The sequence below is a fragment of the Pseudochaenichthys georgianus genome, chromosome 9 (assembly GCF_902827115.2).
Source record: "Pseudochaenichthys georgianus chromosome 9, fPseGeo1.2, whole genome shotgun sequence".
NCBI lineage: Eukaryota > Metazoa > Chordata > Actinopteri > Perciformes > Channichthyidae > Pseudochaenichthys > Pseudochaenichthys georgianus.
In genome coordinates this window covers 42,835,997-42,856,789 of record NC_047511.1, presented here as the reverse complement: position 1 = coordinate 42,856,789, position 20,793 = coordinate 42,835,997, and positions in this window count along the sequence as shown.

Sequence of the window (20,793 nt, the reverse complement as noted above, 5' to 3'; positions counted from 1 at the left end):
GGTGGGAAGAAATAATGCGACCTGACACAGAAAAGGTGCGGGTGAAAACCGTGGAAAATACAGCACATTTTTCTTGTGTGAAAATGTATGCGTGTGTGTCTCTGTGCTGCTTCAGAAATTGAAGATGAATACCTCCAAGCCTTTATGTGGAAATCTCGTTTGTCTCGTTTTTCATTTGTGACGTGTGTCAAAAGCAAGACGGATGTGCGCTACCTCTAGCTCGACTGACCCAGAACTTGACTGTCGACTGAGGGGTTGGGCGATGGGAGGCTTCGTGTTGCAGATACAGTAAGCCATGGGTGTGTGTGGGAAAAAGAGGCTGTGGTTCTTCATTGAGACGAAGACACAACATGGCTTGCCAAACTGAGATACAACACAAATCCTGCTGATTGTCGCCGTGCGGCAGTGAAACATCGGGGGTGGAAAAAAAAGGCATAAGAAAAAATAAAGTGACCACCCAAGGTTAAGAACATAGCTGCAGGGAGCAAGTCGGCTTGTGAGAGATCTTGGCTCCTGACATGTCCCTGCAGCAGGCTGGAAGACTTCCTGAAGATAAGACAAAGTACTCCTGCAATCAACCATAGAAGAAATAAATCATCCTAAGCAGTTTTCATTTCCAAGGCTCTCATTTGCGATCCCAATGCAAGCAGCAGAAACACACACAGCCTTCTACCGGGACATGCTATTTGTTTTCCTTCGAGCACACCACATTTTGCAGCGCTCCACAGGATGTGAGGCGTGACAGAATATACATATGATTTTATTTCTCTGATCACAGGCTCTTTTTTTTTTGCCCCTCCTGTTCTTTTTTGCATGTGGCGCTCATCAAAGATGAACGACTTGTTAATGCTAGGACTGCTCAGCTGGAAAGTTGTTTTCAAGTGCTAGGCCATTGAAGAAACACAATGTAATGAAACACCGAGCCAGTGCTGCTTCTTTGAGCTTCAGAGCTTTAGCCCTCCACAAAGAAGTCGATGTTTAAAAAGCTTTTGCTTGCGGAGCGGAGCACAGTAAAGCTTCTTAGAGCAGGTCTGCATCACGGCTGCTCAGATAAGGATCAGGAGGCATGATTGTACTGTGAGCATGTAGACAACCTGCTAGCCCTCGACTCAATCTGAGCACACTGACTCAAGTGTCTCAGTTTCTCCCAGACATGTTTTAACACTGGAAACTCTCTCGGGTGGTCTACATTTAGCCTTTGGAGGCCACTGTGCTTATGTGCAATGGCCAACTGAGACACATTGTCCTTGGTCAGAGGTGTTCATGTCCCATTCCCCTAAGCAGCTGCCTCATTGAAGCCTCACTTGTAGATTTGAAGGCAATGAAACATTAAAACGGAAGTGCATAGGCAAAAGAATATGGGTATTTTAGGTATGGTGGAGGGTGTAGTGGAAAGTTATACACTCAGATGCATCCGGTGCAAGCTACTGTTAGAAATTAAAATCAATGTTGATATGGCGTAATTTGAGTTAAATACACTATTTAATTTAAATCAGTTTTATTCTGAAAAACCTGAAGTTCACTAACTATAGAGAGGCGAAGTCACGCCCATCTACTTCCGGCCCATGGGACCCCGGAAGCGAAAAATTAACATTGAATTCAATGGAGAGAGAAAACGTATCTTTTGATCCCGTTTCAATTGTGCCACGAACTACACATATGATGTTTGTCAATCTTAAACAATAAGTTCCATGTCAAAAAAGTCACATTTTGTCGTAAAACTGTTGAAATATAAGACTATGAAAAATACGCGACTACAAAGACTACAAATCCCAAATCCCATTCTGGCTCGCGTAAGTGATGTCACAGGCGATAATGCTCCAAGTGGTTGCGACTCGTAATTAAAGCGAAGAAGAAGATCTCATAACTGATTATTCCCTCCAATAAATAAGAGATTGCTAAACATAAATTCACTTTTACAAGATGCCTGTGTGCTTTGTACCAGGTTGTAATCACATAAGTGATCATACTTATAGATCATAGCTCGTTCTATCGCTTCCCGTCTGATGAAAGGACCAGGAGTCGTTGGACCAAACATATCAAGTAATACACATGTTGTGCATGGAACACAGTCAAGCTAGCTACATAGCTAGTAGCGAGCACGTTAGTTAGCATCACATTACTTAGCCTTGTCATTTGTATTAGCCTTAACATGAAGTGAACCCAAATGTTAAACAGTAAGAGTAGTCATGATGGTAAATATTTTGTGAAACATTTGAAGAGGAGCCTATCGCCCCCTCCACCAGGTGCTAAGGGGGCGGGAGGTAGGCTAACGGCAGATTAGCATCTGCGATCTTTTCTACTTAATGCTATCTGCTCAAATGGTTAACATTGAACATTAAAAGATCAGGCAGTTCAGGGAGAGTCGAAGGAAGGAAGGCAGGCAGGCAGCTTTGCATGACATTTATTTATTTATAGAAGGACCATGCATACAAAAACATTAATCTCAGCAAAGAGAAGAGATGCAATATGACAGATTATAGCTAATAGCTAATTTCCATCTGTGGTCCATTCTTCTGGACGTGTTTCATTGTGATGATAGTGAGTCAATCTGTTTGTTGGAAAGACAGTAGTTGAGTGATTACTGAGAGAACATTATTAAAAGAGATAATTCTTTAAAGTGTTGTTACTGACCTTTTTCTCTTTTATTTTCTTTACCTCACCTGTAACTGCTGAGACCCTGAGGAACATGCACACTGGACTGACCTGCTCTGGCAACCTGATTTCCACTGTACGTAATAGTATTTGGTTATGGTATATTATTTATATACATCAAAGGCACAATGCACCCCCCAGAGACACACATGTATTGAGTGTGATATTGTGCATAGGTCATGTGAAATCATCTTTACATACTAGAAAACTGTAGGAGCGGCAACTTGTTTTGAAATTGAATTTTTAATATCCGATAATGAAGTTGATCTGTTTTCTTTATTCTTCTCTCTTCCCAGCTCCATCCATCACCGTGCTCTGTTCCTGCAGGTCCTGCTTGCTAATCAATGCTTTATTTTTTTACACAATTACAAATAAAGTCAATGTATTGTATGACATGAAGTTGTGCTTCATTCGGAGTCAATAATAAATTCATTCTGCCTTCAACTGCACAATGACTGTGGACTGCACCGACATCCATGTAGCTGACCCCCAGTAAGATGAACCAAGCAAAGAGGGTCAACATCATGCCCAAGGACATCCAGCTGCATCCGCGAGAGAGGCCTTAGACTGACCTGAGACCAGCACACCCAAACACAACGGCTCTTTTAAGAGCCACCTACAGTTTCAAAGAGTTGCAATCCTACGTTATTATAATTATTAAACTAGTTCATGTGTCACTTAGTTTACTGAACCGTGATGAATGAAAGAAATGAGTGAGGTAGTGGTTTACTGAAGTTACAAAGACATTAATATATGAGTAACAGGTCAGTGTGTAAACACAAGCTTCTGTCAATTATGGATCACTCAAACTATTTATATAAAAATATGTAATAAAGTTCTAAAACAAGTATTCCGTATATTCCTTGATAGCTTTTGGAGAAGGTTGTTTTTAAGTTTACTAAAATCTATCGTTTCAACTGTTTCACTTTATAAAAAGGAACAGGTGAGTAGAGCATCATTGAGTTTCTTATTCTGTCAGTAAATTATCCAAATGAAATGTTTATCATTATTTTATTCAACCCTAAACAAATTGATTGTACCTTTTTAATAATGACCTTACATGGTTAAGTTAAATTAACTTCAGAAAATCAAATCTGTTCTGAGAAAAAACTAATAAATGTTTAAAGATAGGAACTTGCCATCCCACTGAAGAACAGTCTGTAGAGATTTAAAGGCGTAGTTGTAGTTCAGTCCAACGTTTCATTTGGATTCATTTCTCCAACAGTCAACTATTTTCATAAAGAATATATATATTTTTCAAAGTCAACTTTATTGTCAATCTTACTCAGTTTGTGTTTATAGACAGAGATCAAAAATACTTTTAAATCAAATAAAATTATACAATTTACAGATATGTATACAAATATATATATATATATATATATATATATATATCCTATATAATGATGGTGGACACTTCACCTCCAGCAGGGCAGATGGCTGCACAAGTCCATCGGGGGTGCTCCCAAAACACCGACTCACTCACAAAGAGACCAGACTCGAACACTGTCTCCTGATAGGCCTGCACAAAAGCCTTCACCCCTTCGGCCTCGTTTACAACCCCCCAGTTGACAGCCATGACTCCGTCCAAGTTGTACCCCCCGAGCACCCTCTTCATGAGGGACGCGCATGGAGTGGATGAAAGTCCCGACCGCAGCACAGCACCAAACTTGCTGGCTGTCAACCTGCCCCGCCTGTGTAACTGCCACTTTGTCCGCTGTCCTCCGGTGGCTGTCTGGATGGCAGCTTGCTGGTCTCTGCTCAGTCACATTGAGGCAAGAATTGCCTCAAGCCACCGACCCCCATGCCCCTTCACCAGCTCCGGCACGGTGACAATGGCCTGATGTTGAGGCCGCGGCTCTGGCTCAGGTGACAAAAGCCATGCCATGCCACACTGTGCGCCCCTCAGTGCAGACCTGAACCAGTCTACATCCTGAGTGGCGATGTCTCTGGCCAGTGGGTTGTATGTCTCCTCTCACTGTTGGTAGAGTTGAGACACCGGCTGGACTACTTTGGAAGTGCCAGGCTTCCTCCACTGGCACTCAACATCTGTGGAGCTGATCTGCCACATGGCACATATTGCCAATGCTGCAGCGTGGCCAGTGATGTACCTGAACGCGTTCAATGAACGATCGTTCATGAACGCGTTCATATTTTGGGCGAACGTGAACTGAACGTACTGTATTTCCGCTAGATGAACGTAATTGAGAACGCGTTCATTCTCAGCGCTGTATAACGGCGTTCAAAAGTGCGTTCATTCTCAGCACTGTATTATATAACGGCGTTCAAAAGTGTGCCAGATTTCATATGCCTTTCAGCCGAAATCCCAGTTAAAACACACAGTAAACAGGCTTCAAAATAATGCGGAAAACCACCCAATCTGGCAACAGCAAGCTGCCTGTGACGCGTACGCGCCTGTCACCCCTGGCTGTCGCACTAAAATATAAATATATTAAATATATCAGACTCCTCACAACAAACAATGTGGAGCCGCGGAACCGGCGAGCATTGAATGAATGAATGAATTAGTATGGACGAAGCCGAGAGCAGCTGGAGCAGCACTAGCTCAGATTGAGACTCTATGGTAGGGGTGGGGAATCTCCGGCCTCCGGGCCGTATACGGCCCGCGAGACAATTTGGTACGGCCCTCGAGGTAATTTATAAACACACGCAAAAAATAAAAAAATTAAAGAAATCTAGACCGCAAAAAAATTAAACAAGCGAGTGCCTGTTTTTCCTGGCCAAGGTCAGGGTCCTTGAACACAACACGAGCCTAACGTGTCATCACGTGGTATATGTCTCGACTGACAGGGGTGCAGTTCTGACGGAGAGCACCAGAAAGCCACTCCAGCACTTCAGAAATTGCAGTACCGATAAATCCATACACATGCCGCAGTTTCTGCGTGTCTGTGTCTTTAGTTGAAAGCCCAGTGGCGATCTGCTCATCTGTCAAACTGATCAGACAGTCAATAACTGTGTTGTTATCATTAGCATCTGGTTAGCTAGCTATGCTAACGGATATAAGAAGCTTTTTCTACAACCAGTGAGGTAAAGGCACATCTTTATATGATCATTATAGTTATAAAAAAAATAAGAGAATAAAGTAAACAGGTATAAAATACTATATGACAGTTATTAATAAAGAAGAATACAGTTTGAAAGGGGAGTGATTTGTCAAATATCCATAAATTAAAAGAAAATCTGTTTACAGTTGTGTTTGGGTGTTGAGAGATGTGTCCATAGATCTCCTAATGTTGCTCTCAAAGTGCACCAGATGTTTAACTTCAACATTTAAAAAAAATCTTCCCAGGGGAGCACGCCACACCCTGCACGTGCATGCATACGCGAGTCATGGTGAGATATCTGGATTAAGAGGTTGCTTTTTCTTTGCACAGAATGAAATGAATGCGCTGTGATTTTAGTTTTTTTAAGCAGAGGTCAATAACTTGTACGGCCCTCTGAGGATATTGTAAAAATTGAAATGGCCATTGAGAGGAAAAAGGTTCCCCACCCCTGCTCTCCGGCGTCGGCGTATGAGCATTTAAACGAGTTTTACGTTAAAGTCAGTACTGACTCAGACGGAAAAAATCAAACCTTTGCCTGTAAACTGTGTCCGCCCGGTTTGAAAAAGCAAGTCCGTACATCGACGGCGTCGACAACAAACCTTAAACGGCACATTGAGAATAAGCACACGACTAGCCTTTCACGGTATGTGTGAGTGGCGAATAAAAAAGAGAGCCAAAACAGATCCACTACCACCCAAATCCCATTAACATCGTACAGGAGACAAATAATAGCTCGCAGCAACGTATTGAAAAAAGAACTATAAACTATAAATTAGTTCATTTTTGAAACCATGAACTTTAGTTCAACATTTTGAACTATGAACTATGAACTGAACTAGTTCATTTTAAAATTTGTGAACTGTGAACTGAACTAGTTCATGTAGAAAGTGAACTTTCCCAACACTGAGCGTGGCTGCATTTGTACATCCCCCGTGCACAATCACAGACAGCGCTCTGCATCGCGCCATCGTCTCCCGTGCAGATCTGTACAAATAAAGTAAGTACCATGTTTGTTAGCATGCTATAATAGATTGAATGAGCAATAATACAAGGATGGTCTGGATCTGGGGTGGGAGGGGTTATTTTTCCATAGTTTTGTCTGATTGTTGTTATTGTTTGTTTTTTCTGTATTTTTTGTAATGTGTGTTGTACTGGTTGTGATTGTACATTGTATTTTTCTAAATGTGTATGAATACATTTTTTAAAAACATTTGATCAACAATAAAAAAGGATTTGGTCAGGATCTAGACTCAGTGTGTAGTTTATTAATTAATCAATGCTCTCTACATTAGGAAAACACATACCAGTGTACCCAAGGGAGTCACGCACAGCTGTGCCTGGATAACCAAACAAATTGACAAGATAACCAAAACCCTTGAATCTACACACAGCAAATAAACTCAAATGACACAACGAGATGTAAAAGGAGATCACACATACAGTATTGTCGATATAAAACTGGCTGCTTCAATCTGAAGAGCAACTAAAACAAAACACGGGAGTTTACCTTGTTCTTGTGAACACTAATGTTATCCACAGCATACACACAGACCACGAAGTTCTAAAGGAGAACACTAGTTACTGAAACAAAACACGTTAGTGTACCTTGTTAGCTAATGTTAGCTAGCTGACATTAACGTTACACATTGCACTCATATTACTCACCAACATCTTGTAAAGCCGGTCCCGCTGCTCTTACAGAACCGACTAACTCCCCTTTCGTGTATGTACAGCTCTCAACGTGTCCAGACTTGTAGTCACCTCGTTTTATACTTTTATTCTCATTCTGAAAGAAACAGGTGAAATTTGCTAACGTGACGGCCATCTTTGTGATGGTGACGCGTATTGTGCGAGACCAAGAGACCTGTAGTTCACTCAGCGGTTTCACACAAAAAAAATTGTAACTTCACAGTTTTACGACACATTTTAATTGTTATGACTTGCAAAATATTCTTTTAAATTGACAAACATCATATGTGTCATTCGTGGCACAATTCAAACGGGATCAAAAGATAACCTTTCTCTCTCCATTGACTTCAATGTATAATTTTACGCTTCCGGGGTCCCATGGAGGCTTCCGGAAAGGGAGGGACTTCGCCTCTCTAACTTAATACTTTTATTCTGAAAATGCTTCACTTCCGGTTAGCATTAGCATGTGGCGAAATGCTGCATTTTCAAACCATGAATCAACGGTGAAATGACAGGTGATGTTGTACACTGAGCACACTGGGATTAGCACTCATGTATTGCCGCTGAGTAACGTTTATTAGGGAATGTTTAAATAACCACAGACACCAGAATGATGTAATGTAACAATAGAACAAGGCAGGAATTGCATTGGACCCGCCCCCGACGACGTCAGCCAATAGGAGAAGACCTCAGATGACAACAGGAAGAGCAAGCCAAGGATTGACCTTTTCCACCGGCTGACCTGGACTGACCGGTCGGATGAGGAGAGCGCCTCCACTCGCACATTTCATTTTGTACACCACCGCATCTTTTGTGTAATTAAATGCTGTTAACTTTTATAAGCTTCCCTTGACTCTTTTCAGTCTCTCCTGCCTTCAGGGCTCTAGAATACACTAACACTACCACTGGATTGCACTGTATAATAGGCTATTGTGTTTACAAGTGGAATTTCTAGTTTGAGCAACTTCAGATGTTGTGGATAACTGACTGAAGGGTGATTGGATCTGCTGTAGAAACAAAACCATGCGCAAACAGACTGGGCATTCTGCATGTGAAGTACACGGTGAAACGTGCACACCTCAAGTACAGACGCACACTTAGCAGGTGCAATTACCCTTGTGAGGACTTGTTGATTCACGTGGAAGGTGTGTTACGCAGAGCTCTGCAGCGTTAGTGGAGAGTTAGAGTTACTGATTCCTTGATCACGTTACACTGCAGTAAGTCGTCAGACAGACACACTTAGTGGGAGCTCAGATTCAGAGCAGGAGACAAACATGACTTTTCTCTGCTTCAGCAAACCGTTCTGGTTCGTGCTTTCTGACACAGACTGAATCCTGGGCCGTGAGATTTAAGTACATAATATGCTTTGTATCTTAGTCACAGGTGGTTCCTGTACAAGTTGAAGGGTATGGGACTTTAATATGAATCATGACAGTAACTTTAAAGAAGACGTTTGCGTTTGTCCACGACTGATTTAAAGCTGTTGGTGGATTCCACAGTGTCTGAACAATAAAACGGTCTGCTTATCGTAATTATTGCATACTAAAAACATTGTTACTTGATGATATCTTCTTTATTTGTTTAGCTTTGTGGAATGGCAATGACTCAAAGAAGTAGCTTCGATCAAATTTGAAATGTATTTCTGCACAAAAGGAGGACTGTGGATTATCTCCACCATCAACTGCATTACAGTCTTTTTTATTAGCCATCTTTTCATCCAGAATGAGTCAAAGAAACAATTACACCAAGCACACACCGTGTTGGTATACTTTAGGCACCAGGCTATCTTAAGACAGACTTAAAGGTGAAGTCAGACATTGTTGGCGTCAATAAATTCTACCGAGGATATTGTGATCTACGCTTTCGGCCTATCTTTGTTCTTTAAAGATTCTGATATCCTGATTGTTGCTAAGTCTATAGCTGATTCTCCCAAAGGGGCCCGATTCTGCATTTGAAATACTTTGACAACTATTGGCGAAGTGTGTCGAACTAATGTCATCCCTATCAATCCTAAGCTGTAGCCGTCTTTGCTAATTAGAAAATGTTTCATGCTAACAACTTAAATTAAGATGGTAAACATCATACATATTTTACCTTCATTGACATTAAAGGCAAATTAGCATGCTAGGATGTTAGCGTCAGCATTTAGCTCAAGAAACAGTTTTTGAAACAGTCCAAATGTACCTTTGCTATGGGCTCAGAACAGTCTCATAATACACACATGCACACAGAAGGATTCACACTTGAATTTCCGGATCCACACTTGTGTTTTTCAATACACACACAAATGTGTTCCGTTTCATATACATGTAAATAAAATCCAAATACAGAAAAAAGTTTTACATGTGTATTTTTGATCCACACATATTAGTTTCCCGTTTGAACCCCCTTGCACCTACAAACACAAACCGCTTCCTGTGCACGGATCGATGTGCATTCGTGTGTGGGTTTTTTGAGACTCCCCTGACGGTCAGCCGATTCGTACTTGTAATTGTTTCTATCTATAGCCAATCAGATATCTCCTCAATTCTAAGCCTATCACATGAGCGCGCCCCCACGAGGCCCCACGAGGGTAGATTTATTGCGTTCATGACACTTATACGCATTTTGCGCAGTCCGGTCAGCTCGCTAAACAGAGGGCGGAGCTTCAGGTGATCATGCAGAGCTGCGTGTCTCCGTCAGACTCAGCAGCTGGTCTGATCTCTCTCTCGCGTCCGGTTACACTTCACTCGCGTTTATGTCCATATGGATCAGATCCAGCTCTCCTGATCGGCCTTTATAGAGAGCACCGATCAAACTATTAAGAGTGAATATCGGCCGATAATGACCGGCGGGTCTCCCCCCGTTAACAGGTCACTGTCTAGCACTGGCTTCGTAGTGCACTGATCGATTAGGCTAAGCTAACCTGTAGCTGCTCCCTCCACACTCACAACAACTTCATACAGACATAAATCAAGCAGCTGTATTCGCCACACAGGAAACACACATTTAAAACGGTTTTGCCTGCCATTTTTGTTTACACAAGCATTCATCAATGGTTCGGAAAGTGGCGCTGTACCTTAATAATATAAAGGCTTGTATTTGCGTGCATTTCCTGTTCGGAAAGTGGCGCTGTACTGAGAGTGGAGGGTGTCCTTAGATTAGCGCCTGCAGGCAGGCTCCATGGCGCTGTCAGCTCCGGACGGCGCAAAATGCATACATGAAGCGCTACGTCATGAACGCAAGAAATCTACCCTCGTGGGGGCGTGCTCATGTGATAGGCTTAGAATTGAGTACGAATCGGCTGACCGTCAGGGGAGTCTCAAAAAACCCACACACGAATGCACATCGATCCGTGCACAGGAAGCGGTTTGTGTTTGCAGGTTCAGGGGATTCAAACGGAAAACAAATATGTGAGGGTTAAAAATACATCCGTAAAACTTTTTTCTGTATTTGGATTTTATTTACATGTATATGAAACGGAATACATTTGTGTGTGTATTGAAAAACACAAGTGTGAATCCTTCTGTGTGCATGTGTGTATTATGAGACTGTTCTGAGCCCATACTTTTCGACCAATCAGACAAACCTTTCTTTAATGTGAAAGTCTCTCAAATACAAAACAACTAAACGAAACGTGTAAACGAGAGCTATGATTCCTACATTAAATTTGCAAAGTGCTGCACAATCAAGTATGTTGGCCACGAGCACCCACACATGCATGCTCACGCACAAAGAAGTAACCTATGGATACACACACAGAAACATTCAGTCATTGTGTGCACACCAAAGCACCATGCATGTTCTGCATTGCTACCACTTGATCTGCTAACACACCGAGAATTGATGTTTATTGTGCTAATGCAGTGATTCTCATATGGGGGTACGCGGACCCCTGGGGGTACGTTGGGGTACTGCAGGGGGTACGTGAGATTGAAAAAAAAAAAAAAAAAGTTAATTAAAAAAATAATCTTAGTAAAATAAGTTAAATAGAAAACACAATTTTATATAAAACTTCCTAGAACCACCAAGGGGGTCCTCATATAAACATGTCAAATGTGTGTATTGTATTTTTATAGTTTTTCACAATAACATATTACAGAAACCGGCTCGCGATACAGTTTTTGTTATATTCCATGGAATGCTCTTAACATCCCGATAGCAATGAATATCTGAAGTGCTTTGACAAAAAATCCATACAAACATTTCATCTGTGGAAGCCGTAATACTGCAAAAAGTACAACCAATCATCTGAGCCGGCCCGGCTAAAGTAACTGGATGGCCTACCTGCCTGTCAGCCTTCCATCGGGGCACAAACTTATCTCGTGCCCTCATTGGTCATGTGCTCGTTCGTGTGTGTTGGGGGAGGGGCTCTATAAGGAAGTGGCAGATTTTCTCCGGTTGTGTATTTTCAAATTCTAGCGATCTCGAGCCGGTTTCTCAAACTTACCTACCCCACCTTTAAATGGAAAAAGTGTTATGTTGGTTTTTTCATGCATAAAATGAAAATATCCATAGTTTGTTGTAATGCGTACCACGAAGGAGTTAATACATCACACACTGAGGGAACATCACTATATTGTAATTATTTATATAGGCTTTTTCGATCCAAAATGTTCGGGATCGGTCAGGGGGTACTTGGCTGAGAAAATGTTTCAAAGGGGGTACATTACTGAAAAAGGTTTGAGAAGCGCTGAGCTAATGTGTCCCATTTGGAACAATCCAACATGATCTGCGAGACAGCCGTATGCGGAGAAATGTTTAGTTTATGATCTTTGAAATGCTTCTCAGAGAAAGTTGTACTCCGATGTGTTCTGCCAGTTTAAACACATTACTGTAACTCTGCGGCAGATCCCATGAGGTCCCCTGCAGGTTTATTTAAACATATTATGTGGCTCTGACATCATTATGATTCAATCTCTCTCGGGGGAAATTGCATTCACTCGTCACTCTAATGCTGCGGCTCTGATCCTCTGACACTGGTAGCACTTCTTCTGCTTTCCCGAGGGCAGCCAAATGGCTTCCTTGTTTTGTTTCTGTCTCTCGCTCTCGCTCTCTGTCTCACAATGTTCATTTGAATATTTGGCGGCTGACTCATGACACGCACACTCATTCATGCTCATTCACAACCTCTTGATAGAGAGTGTATATATCACCTGTTTGGGCGACTGACAGCTCCAACCAGTAAGGCTGTAATTAATCTGAACAAAGAAGTGCTATGCCTCTGCCGTGATGGATTGGGGAGGTTGCTCAAGCTGACTGGGTTTGTCAGGTCAAAGTTATGACTGTCATTGGGAATGCATGAAAGGAGCCATGTGACAGTGTACTGTATGATTGATACCAGGGCGGGTAATGGCTATTTGTCGTGTGATGGAATGTGTCGGCCTGAAGCACAATGGTTATTTACACACGGCATTTGTCTTGTCTCAAGCCACGCCAGAGACGTCAAGTAAGGGAAAAGCTGTGAATGTATCTGTCAGTAGATCGTAATGCTGCAGCTCCAGACTCCTTTGTCAAGCTTACATTGATTGTACAGGGATTATATGGAAAGGTTCAAAGATAACAAATGAAGATATAAACACACATGTTATTATTATTATGTATTTAATTCAACAAGGACCATGCGAACAAATACATTACTGTCAGAGAAGAGAAGAGATTAATTATGCCAGATTTGAGTTTGTAGCTAACTTCCACCTGCAGTCCTTAGGAGGGGATGAGACAAAGGTACATGTACACTTGCTTAACCGTTGTGTTGTGTTCGAATGGTGTTCGCGGGTACATTTTGATCCATGATTTATCTCAGTCCAAAACACTCAAATAATGACTATCATCCAATATTGTTTTAGCTACATCATAACTAATTTATAATGCATTCATAACCGTACAATCCTGTTGAAATGTTATTGTATGGCTCCAAAAAACCTTACACCACATATTTAAGTAAAACATGTGATTCAATTCACTCATTATATTCCCTATAAGACAGTGGATTATTACGTTATCTGACTATAATAGACTATTAGAATACAATCTCCACAATCTCCAGTTTTAAATTATTGTTGCAGTGGATGAAGGGGGAGGGGAGGGGTGTCTGAAGTCAAAGGTGAATTTTGATTGGGCCAAATTTGACCCCGAGAAACCTTCAGACTTGGCAACAATTGTCAAAATCATTTTTGTAGTGTTTATATAGCTGTTGTGGAGGATATCATGAAGCCTTGAGCGTATGTTATTATATAACTTTAACTTGAAACGGGTCACGGGAGACCCGAACACAACACACAGTAAGGGTGAGTATCGGCCCTCACGGTGATCACTTTCCCCCGCACCCAGAGTCAAAACTCTTCTTCCCACAATGTTTTAACTTGTTTCCTGTTTGAGGCTTCGTTTGATTTATGATTTTGTTTTCGTGATATATTGTTTATGATGTTGAGGAAGAGCATGGGGGGTGGGGCGGGATGGGTTCCAGTGAAGCGCTCTGTGGTTTCCTGCCAACATTAACAAGGAGCCGAGCCATCATACCATCTGCTGTCTCTGATCTGTGACACATGGCTTTTGGAGAGCAGCCAACATCTACTGTAACTTGCTTGCTTGAATCATAATGGAACATCTTTTAAGAACTATTCTTGTTATTTTAGAAATTAAGTTCAATGAGAATCAGCTGACATATGCATCATTGTAAATGTGTATAAGATGTAGAACATCTGCAGTAGAAACAACAATGGCCGCTGCCCACCCTGCTGTCCTTCAAAAGGTCCCTTTTAATCCTCATTTCAGGTGTATATCAGTGTCTCTACTTTAAAGAGTCCTCTCCTGCTGATGTTCAGGTGTATATCAGTATGTAGTGTCTCTACTTTAAAGAGTCCTCTCCTGCTGATGTCCAGGTGTATATCAGTATGTAGTGTCTCTACTTTAAAGAGTCCTCTCCTGCTGATGTTCAGGTGTATATCAGTATGTAGTGTCTCTACTTTAAAGAGTCCTCTCCTGCTGATGTTCAGGTGTATATCAGTATGTAGTGTCTCTACTTTCAAGAGTCCTCTCCTGCTGATGTTCAGGTGTATATCAGTATGTAGTGTCTCTACTTTAAAGAGTCCTCTCCTGCTGATGTTCAGGTGTATATCAGTATGTACTGTCTCTACATGTCTCCATGCTTTAATGTTCAAAAAGCTCTTAATTGTTCTCATACTGTGTCTCGTGCTGCAGCACCTCTTTTCACCCTCTGTCTGAAACCAGAGCCCAGTCTGCTCTGATTTATTAGCTGGCCGGCTTTGTTTTGATTGGTCAACCGTTATGAGATGTCCCGCCCCTATCACGTACAATGTGTTGGAGCGCTAGCCAATAGAAGCCAGTGTTATGACAGGGTGTCCACGGCGTCTTAAAAAGTATTAACAGTTGATAAATCAATTTAGCGCAAAATGAAGGCTATTCAAAAGTATTAAAAAGTATTAAACGGCATTTTCCAAGGTATTACATTTTGTAGCTTGTCTTCAACAAGTATATAAATGGTCCAGAGAGGTTGTATTCTACAGTCTGCCTGAATGTAGTCATGGCGTAGGTGTGTAGCGTGATTCTGTGTAGTTTATTGATGGCATCCCGTTGGGTTTGACGTCATCTGAACAGGACGTCGCACGCTCACTGCTTGATGGCGCGCGAAGGCCCGTTCACGCCGGTTGTTAAACAACATCGTTATGGGGAAATGCAAGTCTGCGTCCAAATGGTTGGAAGATAAGGAGGAAGGACAATCAATACTGTATATAGTCAATGTGAGGTAAAGTGTGTCGCCAAGGTAACCGGTTAAAACTCCAAGTGGCGATGAGGTCTTCAAACGTATGGAAAGGGTCTTAAAAAAGGTCTTGAAAGCTTTTACATCTGACTTCAGGATTCCTGCATAGTATGAAGTGATGTCCCTATGTTCTGGAAGTAAATAAAGGAGTTGAATGGATGCGTTAGGGGGGGAGTGTGTGGGAGAGAACACATGGATGTTAGCCTCTTCAGACCATTTACATGCACAACTAACCTAAACACTGTTTGGTTAGACTGTCATGGTCCCCTGAGGATAAAGCTCACTGACTTGTGATTCCTGAATCTACATCAAGCACCACTGTGAGGTGGACATTCGTCTTCACATTATCAACAAACCTGTAGGGTTATCCCCCAGATTCAAGAAGACACGAATAGTTGTGTACGTCCTCACTATTTAAAACAAGAAATGTAATTTTTTGAAGCACCCATCATGCAGCATATTTAATATTCTTAAGTAGGTGTGAGTTTTACATCAAAGATGGATGGTTCACTTCCCCTCCCTTTCTCTCCTGAATGAAACTGTCCTCAAATAACCGTGAAACTCACATAAGCCTATAATGTCCAACATGAGCATGGATTAAATGAAGATGTTGTCAGACATGTCGGGCCAGGTTTAGCAACGACCTAAACAAAAGTTGAGCCAGATTTACTGACAGTGTTAAAGGGCTATACCACATCATTCCAGCCATACGTTGAATCTGTTGAACTAATACAGTGTGTTTCAGTTTGTGTATGTCACCTAAAAATGTCTTGTTTTTTGCTCGACCCGATCCTTTCACAAAATAGTTGATCAAGAAAATCCAAGTTGGTGATGTTATTAACGTTAACCTCAAGGATTCAAAACCCTTGTCCTCAAACAAAAGTGCGAGGTCAAGGTAATTACGATGCTTCTTACATTCAGATTATGAATACGATGCAATATTTCCTCTTGTGCTTTTATGTGTAAATGGATAAAAGTATCAGGCTATAACAAGCTCATTGCCAAGTAGGTTTAGACATCCAAGGAATTTGCTTCGGTGCATACATTGACACAGTAATAATAATAATAATAATAATAACTGAGATTTCTATAGCGCCTTTCAAGGGACCCAAGGTCGCTTTACAGGAATAGGGCAAGCACAAACAAAACAAAACAAAACAAAGGTCAGACAGACAAAACAACAGATAGATTTAAGGGCCGAAAGCCTTGATGAACAGATGGGACTTGAGGGCCCTTTTGAAGGCGTCCAGTGTGGGGATGTTGCGAATCTCCGCAGGGAGAGCGTTCTAGAGGGTGGGGGCTGCCACACTGAAGGCTCTGTCCCCGAAGGTTCTCAGTTTGGTGCGGGGGGTGGTGAGCAGGCCAGAGTCTGAAGACCGCAAGTTCCGGGGTGGGGCATGCGGGTGAAGGATGTCCGATAGTAAGAGAAAACAAATCAGAAAAAAGGTCAAAAGTGGAACTATTATTACATATTTTTAAACATTAAGAATACAGAGACATATTTACAGAAAATATAAATTTGCAAAACCACCAAGAACTGTGAATTATGACAAAACACTTGCATATATAAAATACTTGCAGTAATGGATTGCCACTGTCATAACTTTCCAGGGTTGACACATTTGTCCTCATTATGTTAGAAGTGGTTTTGCAACGGTTTGGCGTCTGAAGGCCTTCAAAGAAATGGAAAGATTTACCAAAGGACTTCCTGGATTCTCTTTCACAAGTAGCTGAAACAACAAATGCAGCCCCTTATATTTCCTCAACGCAAGGTTTAAAAAAAAAAAAGCCTGAACGTTTACAACCGTGCACGTCATCCTCATGTTAGCGTTGTTCTTTGTATAACAGTGCAGACACAATAGTGGTAGTTGACTGTTACTGGAGTAGTAGCAAAGCTGCTTTTCCAGACTCTTTCTTTTCCCATCGAGAAGAGGCCCAAGGCCAATGTAAAGGCCAAGGTCTGTATGACAGCACATATGCTGCTGCCATGTCTGCTTTGTTCTGCCTTCTCGACCTCCAATCATTCACACCATTGGCTGTCAATGGCTAGGTCAGAGGATGACCCCGCTGTTAAGCCACAAGCTTTATAAATGGACACGCTAGCTGAAGAGGCTCCGTCAGCATGGAAATGCACGCTTCGGAGATAAACTCAGCTGAAATCCGGGGAATGATCAAGGGTGGTAGTGGAGATAATTAATGATTTCAGTTTTTCCGTGCTGGAGAAAAAGCCCCCGCCCCCTACGCTACAGCTGACCAACATTAGTAATAAATTCCTCATGGTTTGACAACAAGTTGGGTGGACTCTCTGACCAGCTCAGCACTGTAGAGCCCCTCATTGTCCCATAGGTTTTACATTACAGTTGGGATTGAGCGAGTCCCAGAGAGATCAGGATCCCACGTTAAGTCTCTCTGGCTTCCCCCCCCACTCTGTCTCACACTTACACACACGCACATGTTTCCCCCCCTTTTCCAGGGCTTTGCTCTCACACACTGCTTTGGGTCAAATGAGCTGATCTACAAATCCAGCGTGTTAGGTGAAGAAATAGAAGCTGGTATTTAATAAGCACTGCAAGCGGTTTGTATCATGACATGTCAGTGCATGTTTTCCTCTGCTGAGTAAAACTGTTGGCATCAGAGCGCCACAGCTGCCGAGCAGCGGAGCACGGATCTGGAAATATGTGTCATAGTGACAAATACCTCAAAACGTCCGTTATGATCGGATCTTAGTATTCGCTTTCTAAAAGTGTAGCAGCAGTTTTAGCTTATCTTAACTGTCATATTTAGTGACTTGCTGTCATAATTCTTCTTGAACTTCAGGCCCAGAGTGACAGGAATCATTGGAGACTCACAGAGGAGAAACTACATACTGTAATATCTTTAATATTAGAGATTACGCATAAAGGGAAACTTTTGTGATGCTTAAATTCCTCTCAACTGCCTTCTGTGCATCGATAGTTATCAAAGAACATCAAGTACTGTATTAAAGTACACATTTGAAGTACTAGTTGTTTGATAAATTCAGATTTTCACACACAAATCTTTAAAACATATATTATTTGGTATTTTAAACCATCCAACATGATATCATTGTAACATATACCATTATATAACTCAAACCATGAGTGTGTTAACAGAACATTATTTGGCAGCAATATTGCTCAGTAGTGTTTGGTTCAAAAATATTTCATAGTTCTTAAATGTGAAGACTTGCTGCTTTTGCTAAAACATTTGTTTCGTTTCTTTTACTCCAGCACATTTTCCCATGGGTATTTAAGACTATCACTTAAGTGCCATTCTCGATGCAGTACTTTGACTTGAAATTGAGTATTATAACAGTGTGTTATAGAAACTCAAGTAAATCTGAATATTTTTGACACCACTGTTCATTTATGTAATAACCGAAATAAGCATTCATTTAAAAATAATCAGCTGTCGGTTCTGCAATGTTGTTGTTTCTTTTTGTCATACATTTCACAATGACTTTTAAATCTGTGGGCTTGACAACCAAAACATTTAGCTGTTACTCACAATAAAGCTTTGCATTGTGTTTTTGTTCAAATGGAATAGTGCAAGCAACAGAACTAACCCAGATTAAAAACAAAGACGTCATGTGTTTAATTTTCCCCCCGTCATCCTCTGTGTGGATAGGAAACGGATGAGTGCTCATCCTCCAAAGCCTCGTCATTAGCACAGACAGGCTTAAGAGTACAATGATCACATTTACACCTACAGGCCGTCTCTCAGCACCTGCTCAGGAGAGGGTGGGAAAATGAGCATCCTGTACACAGCGTGACATACCGCCTGCTGCTGGCCGTGTGCCACGCAATGCTAGCACTGTTTTTAAATCATACTTCTAGGTGATAAAAACGGGGGGGGAAAGCCCCATCCCTAATTCAGCTAAGTCACCGTTCAGGATAACCTCGAGACTCTGCACTATAAATGTCACAGTTGTTGGTTTAAGCCAGGATCGTTTCTCCTGATATGTGTCAGCTGTCAATCAAACTGTTACTAACACTATTACCGCTGTTTGAATCTAAAATACATTAGATTTGGCTCACACTCCGTTTATACAAAGCTATCAACCATATGGGTCGATCAGAACAGCAAGAATCCTTAGCTTCTAATATTTTCTTTCTTTTTAATATATTTGATTGACAGTAGAAAAAACAGCTGGGTTTTCAGTCTGAGGGAAGATCTACTTGCTCTCCTGATATTAATGGGATATCATTTGGGATCTGGGATAGCAAACAGTTTGGGTTTACCTCGGCCCCACTTGCAGTGAAGAAGTATTTAGTCTTTCAAAGTCATTTGGAAGTTGGCTTTTTAAATGCATGCCCCATTTAAAAAAGTGTTGCTTCTCGTTGTGTATCTAGTTGTGAGATAAGCAGCAGAAGTTTAACATAATTGAGAGGTGTTGTTGGCTATATGTGTATATTTGTATATCTCTTCTTTAAAAGTTAAATATTTGTTTTAGATTTTGAAGCATATTTTTTTACATTGCTATCCATGGCATCCATACAAACATGTGTTTACCAGCGCAGTTGTTTAGGAGGGAAAAAGACACTATTAGCAGAAACTCAAGCTCAAGCATCGGACATTAAACGAAGTGTCGAGCCGTCGTTACTTAACAGTGGGGTTCATACTGCGGGGGAAACCTCTGTGCAGCAATGCAGTGGGTGTCACCGACTCAGGAAGGAGACACGGGGAGAGCTTTGATGTCAAACACTGATGGTTCATTAGGAGCTGCGGCCGGAGGATTCACAAAACAAGTCAAAGAGTCTGAGGTCTGACTTCACGGGAGAGTTGCCACGTCAATTCTGAAGAACTCTACCCCAGACCCGTGTGTTCAGCTAGTTCAGAGAGAATCGTCAACATGCTGCATAACAAGGACTGATAACGCCTCTATCAGCTGACGCCAGCAGGCAGGAACAGGGAGACACAGCACTGAGAGCGCAGCTGCCACGGTTACAGGTGCGTGTTACAGGTAAGTATGAACTGATAAACTGGGTCAAAGTTATGGGCCTTGGAATATATTTCCCCAACACATACAACTTTGGAGTATAATGACAATCAGGAGAGGCTTCTGTCTAAGATGTTTTCGATCTAGTTGTGGTGAGCAGTGAACTTCTGATGAGCTAAACCTGATACTGATATTATGACTTGAGCAGGTGTGGCCATTTCTCTTGAACTGACAGCTGGCAGCAACACAGATAAGACAGATGTAAAGTGTGACAGCCATGAAATGATTGGCTGATGAAGATTGTGGCAACGAAAAGAGTGAACGCCCATTATCAGCTGACAGAGGGAAACAAGTGTGAATGGATGAAGCATGCAAGTCTTCCTGATACAATCTGAGCTTTATTGTATGGGGAAGCAGGTAAAACGTAAAATCTAAATTTGCAAACACAAAGTTAAAAACTAAGTTAAAATGTCAGTTCAATTTGAGTAAATGCTGACATAGGGCCATATTCATAGGGTTTGACAGAGACACAAATATTAATTTTAAAAGTCCAACTTGTATTTTTATTTGTCGACTAATTTCCAAATGATTAAACTATTTTTCTTCAGTTGATAGTGATGGTTGTACGAAAGAAAAACAGCCGTGTGTGCGCCTCCCTGCAT